This window comes from Diabrotica undecimpunctata, chromosome 4, assembly GCF_040954645.1.
Source record: "Diabrotica undecimpunctata isolate CICGRU chromosome 4, icDiaUnde3, whole genome shotgun sequence".
NCBI classification, from domain to species: Eukaryota; Metazoa; Arthropoda; class Insecta; order Coleoptera; family Chrysomelidae; genus Diabrotica; species Diabrotica undecimpunctata.
This window is the reverse complement of record NC_092806.1, coordinates 80,810,149-80,830,089: the sequence shown is the minus strand read 5'-3', so window position 1 is coordinate 80,830,089 and position 19,941 is coordinate 80,810,149. Positions and strand designations below refer to the sequence as shown.

Below are 19,941 nucleotides of genomic sequence, written 5' to 3'. Positions count from 1 at the left end.
CTAAAAAAAAAACACCCTCCTCAGCGGTGAATTACCGGACGGATCGCCCTGATTGGGACGCAATATCGGCACGGCATTCACCCGATCTTTCATTCACGCACAATTCTCACACATTCTACCACTTTCCCACTACGTCAGAATTCTTCTCTCCCTCTATTCCTCCCTGTTCATGTTCAATCTCACCCCATCTCATTCTGCTTTATCTTCTTTCTTGGTCCTGGGCACCCTGCCTACCTTCGGGTCGCCTTTCTTCTTGTTCCTTTCTTTCCAATGTTCTCCTCACATATCTCTGAACTGCTCTCCACCGATCTGACGACCTAAGCATTTCCTCCACCAGTTCAGTGACTGATTGCACCCTACTTCCTAGCTCTCTCTCAAGCAGGCTCCTCTTACCTATCCATCTATCGCATACCAATGGAGTGTGTGAGACAGTGTCCGATATTTCACAATACAGGCATTTATCATTTTCTGCCTTTCCAAATCTGTAAAGGTATGCCCTAAAGCAACCATGTCCTGTGAGCATCTGCGTCAGGAAATAATCCAAAGCCCGCAATCTATCCATCTTCTCAGATTAGGAATCAACGACCTCGTCCACTGCGCCACCCTTCTCATCTCATCCCACTCCTCTTGCCACACCATTATGGACCTTTCCCTTTCTTCTTTTTTTAAACGTTCTGTTGCTATGTCTTCATTTCTTCTCTCGTATACTCTTCCTCTTTTCTTCACTAGCATGTGCGTCGGAATACACCCGGTGATAACTTCTAACGCCTCAGCAGAGACTGTTCTGTATGCACACGCCACCCTCAATAGACTCTTCCTATCTGCTCGGGTGAGCTACTTTCTGTACGGCTTTGTTAAAACTGCAGAACTCCAGACAGGCGTAGCGTAAAGGACGATCGACTGCACAACAGAATGAAGGGCCCTCCTCCTCTCAGTTTTGGGCCCTCCGATGTTGGGCATGATCCCTCCCAATGCGGCGGGTCTCACCGCAGCTCTTTGAGTCACCGATTTTACGTGCTCCCCCACTTTCCGTTATGACTCAGAGTCACCCCTAAATACCTCACGCACTTCTTTGTAACCACTCTCTTTCCTGCACATTCAAATGTTATCCCGTCCCTTTTCCTTGGTCCCTTGAGAATTATAGCCTCGGTCTTACCCCCAGCCAGTTCTAGCTCATGCATTTTCATCCATTTCTCGACTTGGTTGCATGTACGCTGTGCACCAAAGATAAGGTCCTCCCTGTCCCGCGCCACTACCAGCATAGCGAGGTCGTCCGCAAATGCGAAAGGGGTTACACCCTCTCCGTATTGTTGGCTCACAACCCCGTCATATGCCAAGTTCCACAGCGTGGGTCCTAGGACCGACCCCTGAGGCACTCCAGCCGTCACGTCAACCACTACTCCTTTTTCTACCACAATTTTTCTCTCTGACAAATAGTCGGAGACCAAATTCATCAAGTACCTCGGACACCTTCTCTCTCGTAGAGCATTCATTACCTCTTTCCATTTTAATGTGTTAAACGCATTCCGAACGTCAAACAACAGTAGGATTGCCCACCTCTTGTTAACCCCCACCCCGCGTAACTCCCGGAAGACTTCCATCAGCGCATCCACCGTGCTCCTGTTCTTTCTGAAACCGTACTGCCTGGATGACAGCCCGCCTGACTCTTCAATCACTGTGTCTATTCGCCCTCTTAGGAGCCTCTCGTATAATTTACCTATGCACGACAGAAGGCAAACAAGTCGATACTTGTCTTCCCCCTTTGATTTTCGCTGAGTTTCAAGTAGTACATTCATGTGGTCCAAAAGCCACGTCGGCTCCATACTGCCAATGCGTTTCACCGCTTCTGGTACCGCTTCTGGTGGTATTCCATCGAGTCCCGGAGCCTTTCGTGTCTTTAGGGCACTCAACGCTTCGTTAAGTTCGTCTACGGTAAAAGGTACAGCTCGCTCAGCTTCGGCGTCCCACTGCACTCCATGCCATTGGCACGGGTGGAAATTGCTCTCGGGTAACCTCAAGCTTCCTGTCCAGTGGCATATCATACAGAGTGTTTAATCACAAATTAATCCCTTAATTTGTAATCTCACATTATTCTTAACTTCTTAATATTTTATAGTTTCACCGTGTATAATTGAAACATTGTGAAAACATATCGTGTAATATTTTAATAATTAGTTCATTTACCTACAACGTAATAAATTGCCGAATAATATGGTTTCCAATTGAACTTCCTACGTGTTACCGGACGGCCTAGATAAAATTGTATTGTAAGCTCATAGTTCAAAGTTTGTTAGTATGATAGAAGCAATAACCTCTGTGCTGAGGTATACATTATGTGTGAGATTATAAATTGGGGATTTGAGCTCATTCGAGCGCAGTCTATTGTAGAAAGTTACCTAACCATCATCTTTAGTGTAATTAGTAATTAATATTAGTAATTAATAAATTAAAAGCCAATAAAACCATAATTTTTACTCCACAACTTCAACGTTTTATTGTATTTACCATCGACAATCGAGAAGAAGCGGACAGAGGGGCATTAAAAACGATTCGATCCTTCTATTCGATATCTACATTCGAATCTGTCCACAGAGGGTACAGCTTGAACTGGTTCATTACGATTTTGTAGCCCTGACCCCAAACGTCCTCATCCAACTTGTCACACAGTTCTCTCCAGTGCCTCTTCTTCTCGGCTCGAATCATCCTGTTCAGTTCCTTCTTTCGCGCATTGTATACCATATCCATTCTGCTAGCCTCGGTTACTTCTCCTCTACCTCTTGCCCTCGTAGCCTGTCTTCTGATGGCAATGCATTCCTTCCTCTTATTCGCGGTCTCTTCGCACCACTAATATGGCATTTTCTTTTGAAGTTATACTTCTATACGCGCGCTCCACGTTAGAAATTTGTACGGGAGTGAATCGGTGAAATCATAATATATGTAAGATAATGAGTAAGAGAGAGACAGAAGATATATTTTCTCTCTTTTCCTCCCTCGAGAATAAAAATGTTCCTTTTGTATATATATATTTAATATTATATATATTCTACATATATAATATTATATATACTATAATATTTATTAATATTATTATTTATGTGATATGTTTTGTATTATTTATTAAATGTTCATAATTATTTTAGTCTTTTGTATTTCAAAATAATAATCTCAATAAATCACTGTATGACCGAGAACTGTCAATTTTGAAATAAGTTTATATCATGTCTAATTGGCAAAGATTTTACGTGTTTGGTTCATACGCTGGTGGATGTGAGTTCGAATCCAAATATGAATTTCCTTTTTTATTTTTGAAATATTTAAAAACCCCACGTTAATTTTATTAAATATATGTAAAATACGCAAAAATGCTAAATTTTAAAATAAAATGAAAATTTACAACATATTCTGAGTTGTTGGTTTTTGAAGTTATACTTCTATACGCGCGTTCGACTTTGGAAATTTGCACGGGAGTGAATCGAAAATTTGCACGGAAGTAACAAGCCTCGTTATTCATGCTAAATTATAAATTAACACTTGTCAATATCTAAAGGATCTAAATTGCAAACAAACGAAGGAATCGTAATCAATGGAGAGGTTGTAAATAATATTCGATACGCAGACGACACTGTACTAGTCGCAAGAACTGTAGAAGAATTACAACGATTACTTATAAATATAAATATTGCCTGCAACAATTATGGCAAAGTATCAATATCAAAAAAAAACCAAGTATATGGTCTTCAGTAAGAACATGACACAACCAACACATATTAGTATAAACGGCATTCAAATTGAAAAAGTATCAAGTTACAAATACTTGGGTACTTCAATAAACGAAACTGGAGACCAAAACAATGAAATAAAAAGACGTATCGAAATTGCCAGGGCCACTTTCATAAAGATGAGGAAATTCTTCTGCAACAGAGATATAAGCATCCCTCTCTGATTAAGAATGCTAAGGGGCTACGTATTTAACAAGCTATTATACGGTGCAGAGGCCTGGACTCTCAAGCAATATAAAAAAAACTGTCCTGAACAATATAAAAAATATTGAAAGTTTCGAGATGTGGTGCTACCGTCGAATGCTGAAGATAAGTTGGGTTGAAAGAGTTACCAACTTTGAAGTAATGCGAAGGATAGGAAAAGACCCAGAAATTTTGTCAACGACCAAACGAAGAAAACTCGAATATTTGGGTCACCTGATGAGAGGACATAAATACGCATTACTTCAAAATATAGTCAAGATCATATAGTATCAAGAAAAAATAGAAGGAAAACGGAATCCAGGCCGTAGAAGAATGTCATGGGTGCGTAATTTGAGTGGTTTGGCTGTACCACTAATGAACTCTTTAGGTCAGCTGTAAACAAGGTCAGGATAGCCTTGATGATTTCCAATCTCCGATCGGAGTGGCACAAGAAGAAGAAGCACTACACACTCTCTTCCCAATAATCATACCTCATTCATAATCTCATTCAGTCTACTTTCATAATCATACAACTCGGTGAAATGTAGCAGCATACCACATTTACTCCCTCCACACGTATCTCCACACAAATCCCTCATCCGTATCAATACCATATACTCTCAGTTTTCTATTAAGGATACTCCTACTACGCTTGACGTATCCACGAACCATTCCCTACTGCGCACTAACGTGAGGTTTGGCTCCGCCGCTATCAGGATGTCAATTTCCCAACATTAGCCGTCCCAACATTTGTTTGCAGCACTCTTAACACACGCTGTCTTTCACGATTATTCCCCATTTTGTCGCTCAGTCAGTAACCTCCTACCCTTCTTCCACCTTCACTTCTTGCTCTTCTGATAATTCCCTGAATTTGGGACACCCAGTGGACGTAGATATATGACCTTCCTTGACACTGGGATTGCACATGTCTTTGCAAAAGTCTTCTTTCAACTACTTCACATGCTTCCTCCCTACCAGTAAATTTCTCCACCAATTCGATAATGTCTTTTTCTGTGGTTAGGCCATCCATGTCCGCCAGCATCAAACCCTTCTTTACTCTCCCACCTTTTGCCACTACTCTTGTATCCTTGTCTTGATGCTACTAAATTCCTGACCTGTTCCGCCATTTTCCTGCCTCCATCTAATTCCAGGACCACACCTTCTTGTCGGGTTTGTCTAACCTTGTTTATGACGACATCCACTCTTTCTCCTAGCTCTTCGCTTAACTCTTTTACAAGTTCAGCATAGGGCTTGTCCTTCGGTTTTGTAATAATTACCATCCCTTTCTTTTCTGTGGCTACTATTTGCCTTTCTTTAAACGTTTTGCCGTATATCGTTGCCGTTACCTTCTTTCCTCTTGCTGACCACTCTAGCACTTTTCTTGATTTTTCCACTCCTAGTGCTGCTGGTGCTGCTATCCCTATCTTTTCTCTATCCATTCTTTCCATACGGTCGAATAGTTTCCTGGCTACTGCCAAGAATTTAACAGCCATTGGTTCTTCTCCTCTCCTTTGTTTCAGCTTGTGGACAAAATTTTTTGATGTTTTCTCTCTCCCATTTTCCCCACTATACATGTTATTTGAGACATAGTCCCAATTCCTCCATTTTCATCTTCTTCCACGTATAATCCGGGGAGGTCTGGGTACCTTGCACTAAAATCCCCCTTCACTCTTGCGTCAGCAGCATCCTCTGTTACCAAGATTTCCACATCGTCCGCTGCCTCCAAAATTCCTTTTTCACAGATGGTTACTTTATCATAAACCTCCTCTGGCCATTCTTGATCTAGTACTTCACTTATTTCCTCGTTGCTTTCTGCCATATCTTGCTTATATAGTTCCTCAATCCTTTTTCTTTGTAATTCTGGGCCCTTTTCCCAATTTACTTCTACCTGTGTCCCTACGCACCTCGTAGTTGTTGCTGCAGTTATTTTTGTTTGCATCCCTATTGTTGTTACGCATCTTCTTCTACCTTCCCTTTTTTCAATATCCTCTGTAACACTATACATTAACTCTCTAATGTTTCTTTCCATTTCGCACCAAATCTGCCGTACCTTTGCAGCTCCCTGTTTGATCTCGTTCTTTGTGTTTGCCACCGCCTTTGTTAGGTTCACTAACTCTTCGATGCATCCCTTCATTTTTGACATTTATTTTTCACTTCTTTTTAAATTGATCTTACTTTCATTCTTATTTCCACCAGCTCCTATGTCTTTTTTTCCGTGCGATTTCCTTTCCTTTTTTTCTGTTAGTGTTGGTCGTCCATTCACTCTCGTCATTACTATCCTCCGTTTCGTTTTCACTGCCTACTCCTCCAAGGCTATAATAACCTTCGGTTCGCCTTCTCTTTAGGGCATCACTTGAGACCCACTTTTCCCCTTGGGCCATGCACCCCTTCAGCACGATAGTGTTACACCTTGAGGTTAGGGTGGCGATATATTAGAATGATGCATAGCCGCCTGTTCTATGCATATCCACTTGTTCTCAGTGGATTTTTCCACTGGTTTTTGTATTAGTGCAGGTTTTCTCCTCGGGTATAGGTTTGGGTATCAGGGCGTGTATAATGGGTAGGGGTGGGTGTAGTATGATTGGGAGTTTTTGTTATGACACAGGGACAGGTTAGGAATTTGGGTAGTGGACAGTGCTCCATTTAGTCGCCTTTTACGACAAGCAGGAGAAGCCGTGAAGGTATTCTACTTGAGCGGCCTGCCTTCACACGGGGGGTTAGTAGGCAACATGGGTTACAGAAAAGCATCGAAGCTGTACGCTATTCCACAAACTACTTTGGAGCGCAAAGTAAAAGAAGCTCGAGAAAAAGGATTAAGTTGGAAAGAAACTGCAGAAAAAAGATTGGGTATATTTAAGACTGTGTTTTCCGAAGAGCAAGAAAATGAACTTGTGGATTATATTTTATATTTAGACGAAAGATTGTTTGGCCTTAGCTTAATAGATTTAAGAAAACTAGCTTTTGATTTAGCCGTTAAAAATCACATTCCACATGTGTTTAATAAAGATAAGAAAATGGCTGGTAAACATTGGCTTTATGGTTTTCTAAGGCGGCAGCCCCAATTAGCATTACGTAATCCTGAAAAAACTTCACGGGCAAGAGCAAAAGGTTTTAATCGAGCATCGTAAATAACGTTATATTATTATGTTTTCCCCCACACAGCACACATCGATTACAACCGCTCGATGTCTCATTTGTGGCACCACTTACATATGTACATTTATGAAGTACATTTTATGAACAAGAGGTTAAACGCGGGGGTGTTACAATTTATCAAATTGGACAACTAGTTAATGCTTTAATCTTTATATACGCAACACAATTGATAACCCAATGATATCTACAACGTAGATGAGACCGGCATTATGACTGTACCTAACAATCCTTCTAGAATCCTTGCTCTGCGAGGAGGTGTACTGGTGACCAGAGAAACCTGTATGAATGCCGTAGGGAATTTGTAACGTTATAAACGTCACATCTCTATTAATTTATATTTTAATAATTATTTCATTTTAATTTCTTTATTAATTTATTAATTTCTTTATCTTCAGTTTAATTTTTACTATTTTTTTTTATTTATAAAAATAGTTGGCGCCCACAAAATGTTTTTTCTTTTCTTCCTCTGTCTTTATTTTCTTTCTCTTTCTGTCCCGTAGAATAAATATTCGCCCTCTCACTTTTGTTCGGCAGACTATTCTGTTCCGTGTTGACTGACAAGCTAGTTTCATGATATCTATAGCAACATCCTATGACATCTGTGCTAACTTCATTCAGTCTCCCACTTTCTGTCAAAACAACTTTTCTGTAGTGGGATTATTTTTTGCCTCTTTTTGAAATTTATAAAAGAAGGCAAAAATTATTATAAGACTCATTTTGTATAGTCTACAAATTCTCTTGGGTTTACTGGACAGTTTATTTTTATTGGACATATCAAAACCGTATTGGTTTATTGGACATATCAAAACCTTACTGGACATATCGAAATTTTATTGGTCTTATTGGCATATTTGGACATACAGCCACGTGTGACTGCAGCTCTCCAGAAGCCACAACTTCCAATTCCACAACTTCTAATTCCACAACTTCTAATTGGAGGATTCAACAGCTAGAACACACAAGCCGCCCATCGAAGCAATAAGTAACACTTATTAACTGTTAAGCTTTGGCAGGGTTAATTAATGTTTTTTTTATTGATTTAAATAAATATGATTGGTTAAAATTTGTCTTATTTGCTATCAACTGAGAACTCAGGTTCAATCCCTAGTTTAAGACAAGACGAACTCACCATTGAGATACTGAGCTAGGCAAGGTATAGACGATAAGCTCCCATGGTTGATTGAGGTATTATTTTTACAATAGTATTTCAATTCTCTTTGGTAGTCTTATCGTTACACATTGGCGCCCAACCGTACTTGTTTTATTCAGGGAATTGTGCTCTGGGTTTTTGGTTTGGTGGCAAATAACAAACTTTAATAAATACTTTATTATTTATATTTTTTGTGTGTTCATATTATCATTATTTGCAGTTAATTTTAATATTTCCATATTTTTGACTGTTTTTATATATTTTCACATGTTGGGTTAAAAAGTTTTTATATATTTCAGCATATATATTTTATACTCAGATATTTTTATGTTTTTTTTTGATGGTAGGTACTTTTATACTGTTGTAAGTGGTTTGTTTTTTTTTAACTTAACCAGTTTTTGTGGGTAGTGTATTTTAATTACTTTCTTAATTTTTTTAAATTATTTCTTCAAGATGCTACCTAAACATTTAAAGACAGATGAATTATCATATGAAATTCTTATTAGGAATGTCTCTGTCCCAAATACAGTAGAGGAAAAACTAAAGATCCTTGCTGGACTTCTTTCTCAGGAAGCCAGTAACCGTAGTTTTTCTGATGTTTCTGTTAATCTATCTTTTGATGTTGATTACCAACAAGCTTTAGCTTCCTATTCTGACCTATTAAGTCTTATATCTGATTATTCAGGTACAAAATCTGATAGTAGATTCAAAGCTTTCAGTTCTCGTTTAACTCATTTGTCTGGTAGAATCTCCCGTCTACAGCCAACTTCTGTAGACGAAGAAAAATTAAAAAAAGCTATCCGCTATGATTTGTTGAAATTAGAAGGTACTTTGTCTGACATTGTAGATCAACATGATATGGTAGACCAACCTGTTGCTTCTACTCCTGATAGAGTAAACCTCAATTATTCTCAATCTTCAGTCTCACCTGTTAAGTCTGTTCCTGTTTATAAATGGGGTATTAAAAAATTTTCTGGTAAAGAACCTCTAATTCCATTTCTCGAACAGATTGAAACTTTAAAGTTTTCTAGGAACTGCACTGATGAAGATTTATTCATCTCTGCAGGAGACCTATTTGAAGGTGCTGCTTTTACTTGGTGGCATAATCACTTTACAAAAAAATCTTTTAATTCTTGGTCTGAATTAGTTGCTTCCTTAAAGGAAACTTATTTACCTTACAATTATGAAAGAAATTTGTGGGAACAAATACGTTCTACAAAACAGTCTTTCAAACAACCTGTTTCTGCATATATTTCTTATATGGAGTCTTTGATGCCCCGGTCTTCAAAATCTATTCCTGAGTGTGAAAAAGTAGATGAAATCATTAATGGTCTTCTTCCTGATTATGTCAAGGCTCTTGCTTTCCAGGATGTGGAATCAGTTGCAGACCTTACAAAGTATTGTAAGAGATTTGAAGCTGCTCTTACTATTTCGTCTCGCAGTAAATTTTCTGTTGAGTCTCTTTCTTCTTCTGCTACATGTTGGAACTGCAACATGACAGGCCATACTTTTCAAGTATGTAATAAACCCAAGAGAAAGTTTTGTCATGGTTGTGGGTTTAAGAATATTACCACAAATGAATGTAGCAGATGTTCAAAAAACGGTTTGAAAGAACATTCCAGGGAAAACTTTTCGAAGACATTCAAACAACCCAAGTCAGTGAATGTGTCTAAGAAAGTTATACCTAAAACTACTTCTTTTATATCTAATGATAATTTAAGCACTTTTTCTTCAGTACAATCTGAAACTTTACCTTCTTCTAGTACTTCTGTTCTTTCTAGTGGTCCTTTAAATTCTAAGGTACATTTAAATTCTACTTCATTATTAGATGTTCATACTAATGATAATAGACCATATATTTCTATTTCTGTAGGTAGTGAAACAATCTCTGCACTTCTTGATACTGGCAGTAATGTTAGTATTATTGGTTTTCCTTCTTTATTTTTACTTAAAAAACTCAAATTAGCACTTAATTATGATGTTTCAAGTCAACTCACTACTGCTGATGGAAACATTCAGAGTATTTTAGGATATGTTTGGTTACCTGTTACTTTATTGAGTAAAACTCAATCACTTAAAGTGTTAGTAGTTCCTTCTATTTCACATAAGATGATATTAGGTATGGATTTTATTCGTTTGTTTGAACTTTGTTTGGATTTCTCAAATTTTTCATTTAAGGCTACAGATTTATCTACTTGTGTAGTAAATACTGTTAGCAGTGCTGAAAATCATTCTGACATTCAGCAGTCACAACTTAACTCTGTTCATCGTAGTGATTCTGTAAATGTAGTAACTGACTCTCTTTCAAGAATTCCTGAAGTATCTCAAGTTTCTCTCTTGAATTTATCTAATTTAAAAACAGATGCTTGGTATAGGAATATGATAGGGAAAGTTACAGTAAACCATAACTTATATCCTGCTTTTAAGGTTCAGGATAATGTTCTCTATAAACATGTTTTTTCTAGCTCAAAGTTTTCCGATTCTTCTCCAGAATGGAAAATTTTTGTTCCTTCTCCACAGAGGAAGGAAATTTTGCAAATGTATCATTATAATCTTACAGCTGCTCATTTAGGTGTCTTTAAAACCCTTTCTAGGATTTCTGAATTGTATTACTGGCCTAAAATGAGATCTTTTGTTGTGAACTATGTTCATAAATGTAAAGTTTGTGCTTCTTGCAAGCCTTTACAGAATATTTCTCCTGTCTTTAATGAAGTTCAGAAGAGAATACGTCACTCTTACAATACCAACACTAAACGCTACAATTTACGTAGACGTGATGTAAAATTTCATGTAGGTGACAAAATCTGGAAGAAAAATAATATCCTTTCAAAAGCTGTGGATGATTTTTCTGCTAAATTAGCTCCCAAATTTATTCCCTGTATTATACATAAAGTTTTATCTCCTTTAGTATATAATGTTAAGGATCTAGATGGTAAAGACCTTGGTAATTTTCATGTGCAAGATATTAAGTTAGATGTTACTGATTCTAGTGATGATGAGTCTCAATAATGTTGTATAATATAGTAAAGCATTATCTTTTATCTCTTTATATTTTGATATTTCTGTAGTTATGATAAACATATTAATCTTATTTATTTGACATTACCCTAACTGTTTATATATTCCTATTATTTTACTTTGGGTAATTGTTTTTGATTTTGATACAATTAAAAGCCTCATCCAGCACTTTATGTATGACAACATGGTTAGTTGCATACATGGTGTTTTAGTTTTCCTAGGATACATATATCCTAAGGAGATTTTGGGCCAGATTATATGAATCCTTTTTGGTCTTTTAGAGACAATTAATATACCGTAGTAGGTATATATATATATATATATATATATATATATATATATATATATATATATATATATATATATATATATATCTTCTTCTACGGCACTACAGCCCAAAATGAGCCTTGGCCTCCTTTATTTTTTGCCTCCACCCTTGTCTGTCTGTGGCTGCTCTTCTCCATACACGGACTCCTAAAAGTGCTTGTGCGTCGCTGCTTACTGTGTCTTCCCAGCGCTTTCTTGGCTTTCCAACTGGTCTCTTTCCCTGCATTCTGGCGTTCAGTGCTCGTTTTGGTAGCCTATCCTCTCCAATTCGTATCACATGTCCGGCCCATTGCAATCTTTGTATTCTAATGAAGTCTGACAGGGGTGTTTCCTTATACAGTTGATAGAGCTCGTTGTTATATCGAATTCTGAAGATTCCGTTTTCCCTCACAGGTCCTAGTATTCTCCTCAGTACTTTTCTTTCGAATGTGTCGAGTTTGTTTTTGGATGTTTCTTTCAGGACCCATGCTTCGCTGCCATAACATGCTATTGGCCGAATTAAAGTTTTATAGATTCTCATCTTTGTATTTCGGTGGACACTTTTAGACCGAAATATATGGGAGAGGGCAAAATAAGCTTTGTTTGCCTGCGTTATCCTTTTTCGTATTTCTCCATCCTCTGCTCCATCGGCATATATTTCTACTCCCAGGTATGTAAACTTTCCAACCGTTTCAATGTCATCTTCATGCATAATGTTTTGTGGGATTATATTTCTTCTCGTCTGTACCATTATTTTTGTTTTTTCCGTGTTAATTTCCAGACCTAGCCTTTTCGTTTGTGTTTTTAACTCTGCGTATGCTTCCTGTGCTCCTGTTGATGTTCTACTCATAATATTAATATCATCGGCGTAGGCAGCCAGTTGAACCGTTTTATTGGTCAGTAGGTTTTCTCGTCCAGTTTGCATTTGCCTAACCGCATACTCCAGTGCCAGGTTAAACAATGTTGGTGCCAGCCCATCTCCCTGCTTTAGTCCCTGCGAGATTTTGAAAAAGTCTGTCCGGTTGTTTTGTATTCGTACACATGCCTGAGTTTCATCCATTGTGGCTTTAATGAGTCTAATTAGCTTATGTGGTATTGCTAATTCTGCCAATATATAGTATAGTCTGTCCCTTTTGACTGAATCGTATGCCTGTTTGAAGTCTACAAACACGTTGTGAACATCAATGTCGTGTTCCCACGATTTGCTCAAGACCTGCTTGACTGTAAATATTTGATCCTATATATATATATATATATATATATATATATATATATATATATATATATATATATATATATATATATATATATATATATTTTTGGATGATGTGTTTTTTTTATTTCTTGTGGAGTTAAAATAATTCTATGCATCTACTTTTAGAAATCTGGTGTAGAATTATGGCGCTTTGAAGTTTGATTGTAGTATACCTACTTTCACTTGTTTTCTTCTATTTTTGTAAACTATATTTATGCAGTACTTTATTCTTTTGTGTAGATCCCTGGTTTATATTTAGTGAGAATAACATTTCTTATGTATCATTATCTTATTTTCATTATTAACTTACTCTTAGTCTTCTAAGACTTGTTTTATACAGTTACTATATCTCTTTTGTGTAGAACTTTGTCTTATTTGACATATCAAGTAAAGTTTATATGTATTTTTGAGTTGTTTATCAATAATTACATTTGCATATCAATGTCTACATGCTTTTACTCATTTTATAATTTTGATATTATTGTTACCTTACTTTAGGTACTCAGTTATCCTGAGTACTATTTTTTTTTGAGGTTCATTCATTCAGTATCCATTAACTATTCATTTTTGTGAGATATGATCTCTATATTATGTATTTACCTGACTTTGCTTATTTCTCTTTATTTTTGTATACTTACCTTTGACTTTGATTATTAACTAGACTTCATACTATGTGTATAGAATGCTATTTTGCAAAGGAAGTTGTTGTACTTCCGAAGAAGAATTTCTGAAGACAGAATTCTTCAACAATGTATATCTGAATATATCAGATGCATTGCCCCTTTGTTATTATTATTTTTGTTATTGTGGGCCTGAGCTTTGATGCAGATGTACATTCGTACCACTGGATCTTCCTTAAATGGTGGGTTGTCTCCAGGGTATGGCGTCGGGGGGTTCATGGCACATAGGGCTGTCGTCTCCGAGGAGCGCTGTCGTGGTTTAACCGTGGGCTATGGGCTGCTGCGTTCATACCAACATGGTTTCAATTGATCCTTTGGTAGGGTCCATGTACAGTACCAAAGTCTACAGATACCCGATTAATTTAAATTAATATTCTTCATTCATTTTTAGTCTAATGAATACTAAAATTCATTGGGTAATTTTTTTTATTTTCCCCAGATTAACATCTGAAAATTATTTTGTTATTTTTTTTTAAATATAGCAAATTTGAGTTATACTTTAAATTTTTTATGAATAGTAATGTAAACTTAATTACTTATATTCATTAATTTAATTATTTTGTTATATATATTTTTTAAATAACATATAACAAATTTTAGTTTGACGGATACTACAATTCGTTGGGAAGTATTCAATTTCCCTGAGTAATACTCTAAAAATTTTTTATGATCATTCTTTTGTTATTATATTCATTAACTTGATTGCTTCGTTATAAAGTATTTATTTTCGATTTGTTACTACGGATTACTACTGCATATATTTATTCCTAGGTAGAACATTGTGTTCTTGTTTTCTTTGAGAAAAATTTCTCAGTTGTGTTCGAAATTTTTCTGATGGGTGGTAGGAGTGTGTAACGTTATAAACGTCACATCTCTATTAATTTATATTTTAATAATTATTTCATTTTAATTTCTTTATTAATTTATTAATTTCTTTATCTTCAGTTTAATTTTTACTATTTTTTTTTATTTATAAAAATAGTTGGCGCCCACAAAATGTTTTTTCTTTTCTTCCTCTGTCTTTATTTTCTTTCTCTTTCTGTCCCGTAGAATAAATATTCGCCCTCTCAGTTTTGTTCGGCAGACTATTCTGTTCCGTGTTGACTGACAAGCTAGTTTCATGATATCTATAGCAACATCCTATGACATCTGTGCTAACTTCATTCAGTCTCCCACTTTCTGTCAAAACAACTTTTCTGTAGTGGGATTATTTTTTGCCTCTTTTTGAAATTTATAAAAGAAGGCAAAAATTATTATAAGACTCATTTTGTATAGTCTACAAATTCTCTTGGGTTTACTGGACAGTTTATTTTTATTGGACATATCAAAACCGTATTGGTTTATTGGACATATCAAAACCTTACTGGACATATCGAAATTTTATTGGTCTTATTGGCATATTTGGACATACAGCCACGTGTGACTGCAGCTCTCCAGAAGCCACAACTTCTAATTCCACAACTTCTAATTGGAGGATCCAACAGCTAGAACACACAAGCCGCCCATCGAAGCAATAAGTAACACTTATTAACTGTTAAGCTTTGGCAGGGTTAATTAATGTTTTTTTTTTTATTGATTTAAATAAATATGATTGGTTAAAATTTGTCTTATTTGCTATCAACTGAGAACTAAGGTTCAATCCCTAGTTTAAGACAAGACGAACTCACCCTTGAGATACTGAGCTAGGCAAGGTATAGACGATAAGCTCCCATGGTTGATTGAGGTATTATTTTTACAATAGTATTTCAATTCTCTTTGGTAGTCTTATCGTTACAAATTTTATGCCAGGGATGTTTGTATTTTCCCGTAAGAAAGCAAATCCGTTCTTAATGGATGGTGCCCCACCAGGGTCATCTGCAGTGTTTTATGAGACTGGTTGGATTACCAAAGAAAACTTTATTGTATGGTTTAAAACGTTTATTGAGTTTTCTAATCCCGGACCTCAAAAACCAGTGCTGCTTATTCTTGATGGTCACAGTTCCCATACCAAAAGTTTAGAACTCCTTCATCTTGCTCGGTAAAATAACGTTATATTATGTTTTCCACCACACAGCACACATCGATTACAACCGCTCGATGTCTCATTTGTGGCACCACTTAGTACATTTTATGAACAAGAGGTTAAACGCTGGGGTGTTACAATTTATCAAATTGGACAACTAGTTAATGCTGCTTTTTCAAGAGCAGCTAATGTTCAAACCGCAGTGAAGGGATTTGAAAAAACAGGAATATATCTTTTCAATAGAGATGTATACCTTGATTACCTGTTTGCCCCGTCAGATACCACAGAACAACCAAACCACAATTCTGAGCAGCAGATATCATGCGCCACTACTACCAACACCACAAACAATAGAACAGAACATTCTACTTTTTCAAGTGGAACTGTGCCTTCTAACGACGCTTCTCCTGAGCCTTATAAAGAAACTTCTCCTGAGTCATCTACTTACAACAGGTAGGTCTACGTCACCCAAATCAGCTATTCTGCTTTCACCAAAAATTTTGATGTCCGCACCCCAAGAAAAGGAGCTGTAAAAAGGAATAGTAACAGAAGGAAAGGTAAAACTGTCATATTAACATCGTCACCATACAAGGCTGAACTAGAGACCGAAGAACAGGAGCGCCAAGAGAAACAAGAAGGTAAACACAAAAAAGGCCTTTTCAACAAAAATAAAAAATCGGCGACTTCCAGTGATAATCTATTAAAGAAAAGAAAGACTAGAGAACCAGTCCTGCTACTGCCCAAGAAAATGAAACAAACCAATGGTTTATCTATCCAAAATAAGCGTAAAAATAAACAGTGTTAGGCTGAAGATTCTGGTACGTCCTCTAATGAAGACGAGGAAGAAGAAGACGAAGAAGCTTGCATTTTTTGCAACGAGGTGTACAAAAACTCTTTCGATCAGGAAGGTTGGATTCGGTGCTGCAAATGGGGTAGCTGGGCACATGAAGCTTGTTCAAGCTGTGAAGATGATGATGACACTTTTATATGCGATTTTTGTTTATAATTTGATTTTTATTTTTTAATACTGTTCGTACTGTCATACTGAACCTACTGTATAATAATGTTTAATACTTCATTACATGTTTAATTAAAAAATAACCTAATATTTCCATGTACCCCATTTGACCCACCCTTTCGTATAAAACGAGGTATTTGCACATTTTCAAAAATGTCTAGTTCTGTCCTTACGTAATTTTTGTTAAATACTCAATATCTTTGATTTTGGAAATCAAAGTCTAATTGAAAAAAAAATTGGGTATCAATAATGGGTGTTGTCGCCTCTAGCCCTTAGGACTTCTTGTAGCTGGTTTAGCAATCCATTCATGATATCCTGGATATCAGATTGGGGGATATTGTGCCACTCCTCTACCGCAGCTGTCTTCAGCTCTTCAAAGGATGCAGGGGCTGGTACTCTTGCTCTTACCCGGCTTTTGAGGTTGTCCCAGATATGCTGAATTGGGTTAAGATCGGGACTGTGTGCTGGCCATGGCTATTGAATCCCGACCTCATTAAGGTACTCACGGGTAGATCTTGCTGTATGGCAACGTGCAGTGTCAAGCATTAGTCTGAAGTTATCACCAATGAATAGTGCAAAAGTCATGACATGGTCTTGAAGAACTTCTTGCACGTATACTTGGGTATTCACACTGCCTCTACAGAACACAACAAGATCAGTACGCGCTTCGTAAGACCTCCCCAAATCATTATTGACCCTCCTCGGTAAGTCACTGTTTCGGTTATAGCGCATGCAGCAAACCTTTCATTTTGACGCCTATAGACACGTTGGCCTCCATCTGGACCTTTTAGGGCTATTCTGCTCTCATCTGAGAACAGTATATTCTTCCATTCCGCCATAGTCCAGTTAGCATATTCTCACGCAAATTGAAGTCTAGCCCTACGGTGTTGTGGGAGCAGTTGTGGTGCGCGAGCTGGACAAAAAGCCCTCAAGTTTATTTCTGACAGTCTTCTAATCGTTTGTCTATTCACACTAACGTTTCTCACCTCAAGAAGAGACCTACGAGCTTCAGGAGCGGTGCAAAAGCGATTCTCAATACTTTAGTGACAATGAAGCGGTCATCTCGACCTGAAGTGCATCGTTTTCGGTCTTGACCTGGCCTGCGGTTGTACGATCCTGTCTCCCGAAATCGTCTGATGGCATCTTGTACCGTAGTTCTGGGTATATCGAGTATACCAGCGATATGACGTTGACAGTTAGTTATCAGTTGGAACGAGTGGCATTTTTAAAATAAACAATAAATAAGCACTAACATTTCAACTTAAACAATATTCGCTCACAATGATATAAAATTACAATTTTAATTGTTAATTTTAATTACAAATTGTTCAAGAATTGTTATTAACACGGAAACAGACTTTCAACAGTGTCGTACAACGACTATATGTCAAAAATCCTTCGATGAGACAAATTTAGGAAACAAACTGTCACAGGTAATGTAAACAAAACAATAATAAAGGTGGTGGGGTTAATTTTGCTGGTGAGTTAAATCGTCTGTATTGATGAAAAACATGGCTAGTTGTTAAACTACCTAACTTTTGTATTATCCAACATAAGCGAATGAATCAAAAAACAAAATGTTGAGAAAACATGAGGCTATAGTTAGGTTTTAATTTCAATATTTTATAAATGCTAGAATATTCCACAGGGTGATGCAAACTACAAAGAAAAAAACTGTTTTTTTAGTTATTTCGTGCACCCTGTATACAATAAAAATTTACCTGTTTAGCAACCATATTATTATAACGATATTGTCAAGGAATAAGGCTATAACATACTAAAAAAATCACTTAAATCGGACAACAGGTTTAGGAGATATAAGACATCAAAAATTACCCATTTTTAAGGTGGCCGGTTAATTTTGACCCAAAGTATATATATATATATATATATATATATATATATATATATATATATATATATATATATATATTACAGTTCAAGAAACTCAAATCTAATATATATATATATATATATATATATATATATATATATATATATATACAGTGATAAGTGCCTTAAGAACCCGCAAAATAACGCAGAAGATAGAAAATAAAATACGTTGTGAAATAAAAAGAGATGAAAGTAGTAGAGGTGGGAAATAATCGGTAGAAACCTATAATTAACATTATAAATCGATAGTCTCACACCTTTAGACGTTAGTTTCGAGCTAATTCACCTCGGTCATAATTATTATGTGTAACGTGTGTGTGACGTATTTCCATTTTTTAATTTCGCATAAAGTAAAAACTGATTGACCACAATAAAGCAAAAATGTGAATAAAATAATTTAATTAATAGTAATTATTTAATCTAAAGTTTTAAATTATTAACCAAGAATAATTTCTATTATCATGTGAGGAGTTTCATACACTCTTGTCACGGAATAATCACTATCCTTCGTGGATTAGTGGTAAGAATTCGACAAAGACGTCGCAGACGATTAGAGTTCAAAACCCACATGTGGTTTTCTTTTTTTTTTTTTAATAATTTGAAATTATGCAGAGATCGTTTTGCTTTGAATCGTTAAACATTTATGTCAGTCGTTACTAGTATTAGAGGTGTTTAAAGTTAAACACAAATATCTTATTGAAAAAAAAAAGTATCGCCGTACTTTCAAAAATAAAGTAAAAATTCTTCAAAATTAAAAGAACATTTAAAGAATGTTTAAATAAGTAAAAATTCTATAAAAATAAAAAAAATATTGTAAATAAACGTATTTACAATATGTTCAAATAAGCCTTCATTAGCAGCAGAACAATATCCCAAACTATCACTGAAGAAATATAAAAGTTTGATGGATCAGAGTTCAAGGCACGATGTTCTCATGCAGGCGCTCAGGGTTCGAATCCCACATGAAGGTGTTACTTTTTTAAAAATTTGAAATTATGCAGATATTATATCGTTTTGCTTTAAATCACTAAACATTTATTTCAGTCTTTATTAGAAGTGTTTATAGTAAAACATGAAAATCTTATTGAAAAAACAATGTCGTACTTTCGAAAATAAAGTAATAATTCTTCAAACATAAAAGAACGTTCTAAATAAATGTACTTCCAAAAATATTTAAATAGGTAGAAATTCTATAAAAATAAAAAAAATTATTCTAATGAAATGTATTTACAATAAATGTTCGAATAAGCCTCCATTAGCAGCAGAACAATAACCCAATCTATTATAAAAGTTTCGTCTAACATTAGTTAACGTTTCTGGACTAATACCTCTCATTGAATCAGAGATCTTTGCTCTTAATTCTTGGAGAGAATTAGGCCTATCGTCTTCAATTCCATATAGCTTGGACTTGATATATCCCCACATAAAAAAATCACAAGGTGCAAGATCAGGTGATCTTGCAGACCAAAAAATATCTCCGTGGCCACTAATCAATCGATTA

General features: G+C 36.0%; 1 protein-coding gene across 2 annotated transcripts in view; it reads right to left on the bottom strand.

The window, feature by feature from the left end:
- The window catches only part of GluProRS (Glutamyl-prolyl-tRNA synthetase), a 432,648-nt gene that overhangs the window by 851 nt on the left and 411,856 nt on the right, over positions 1 to 19,941 (bottom strand). The gene's annotated exons all lie outside the window — the stretch shown is intronic.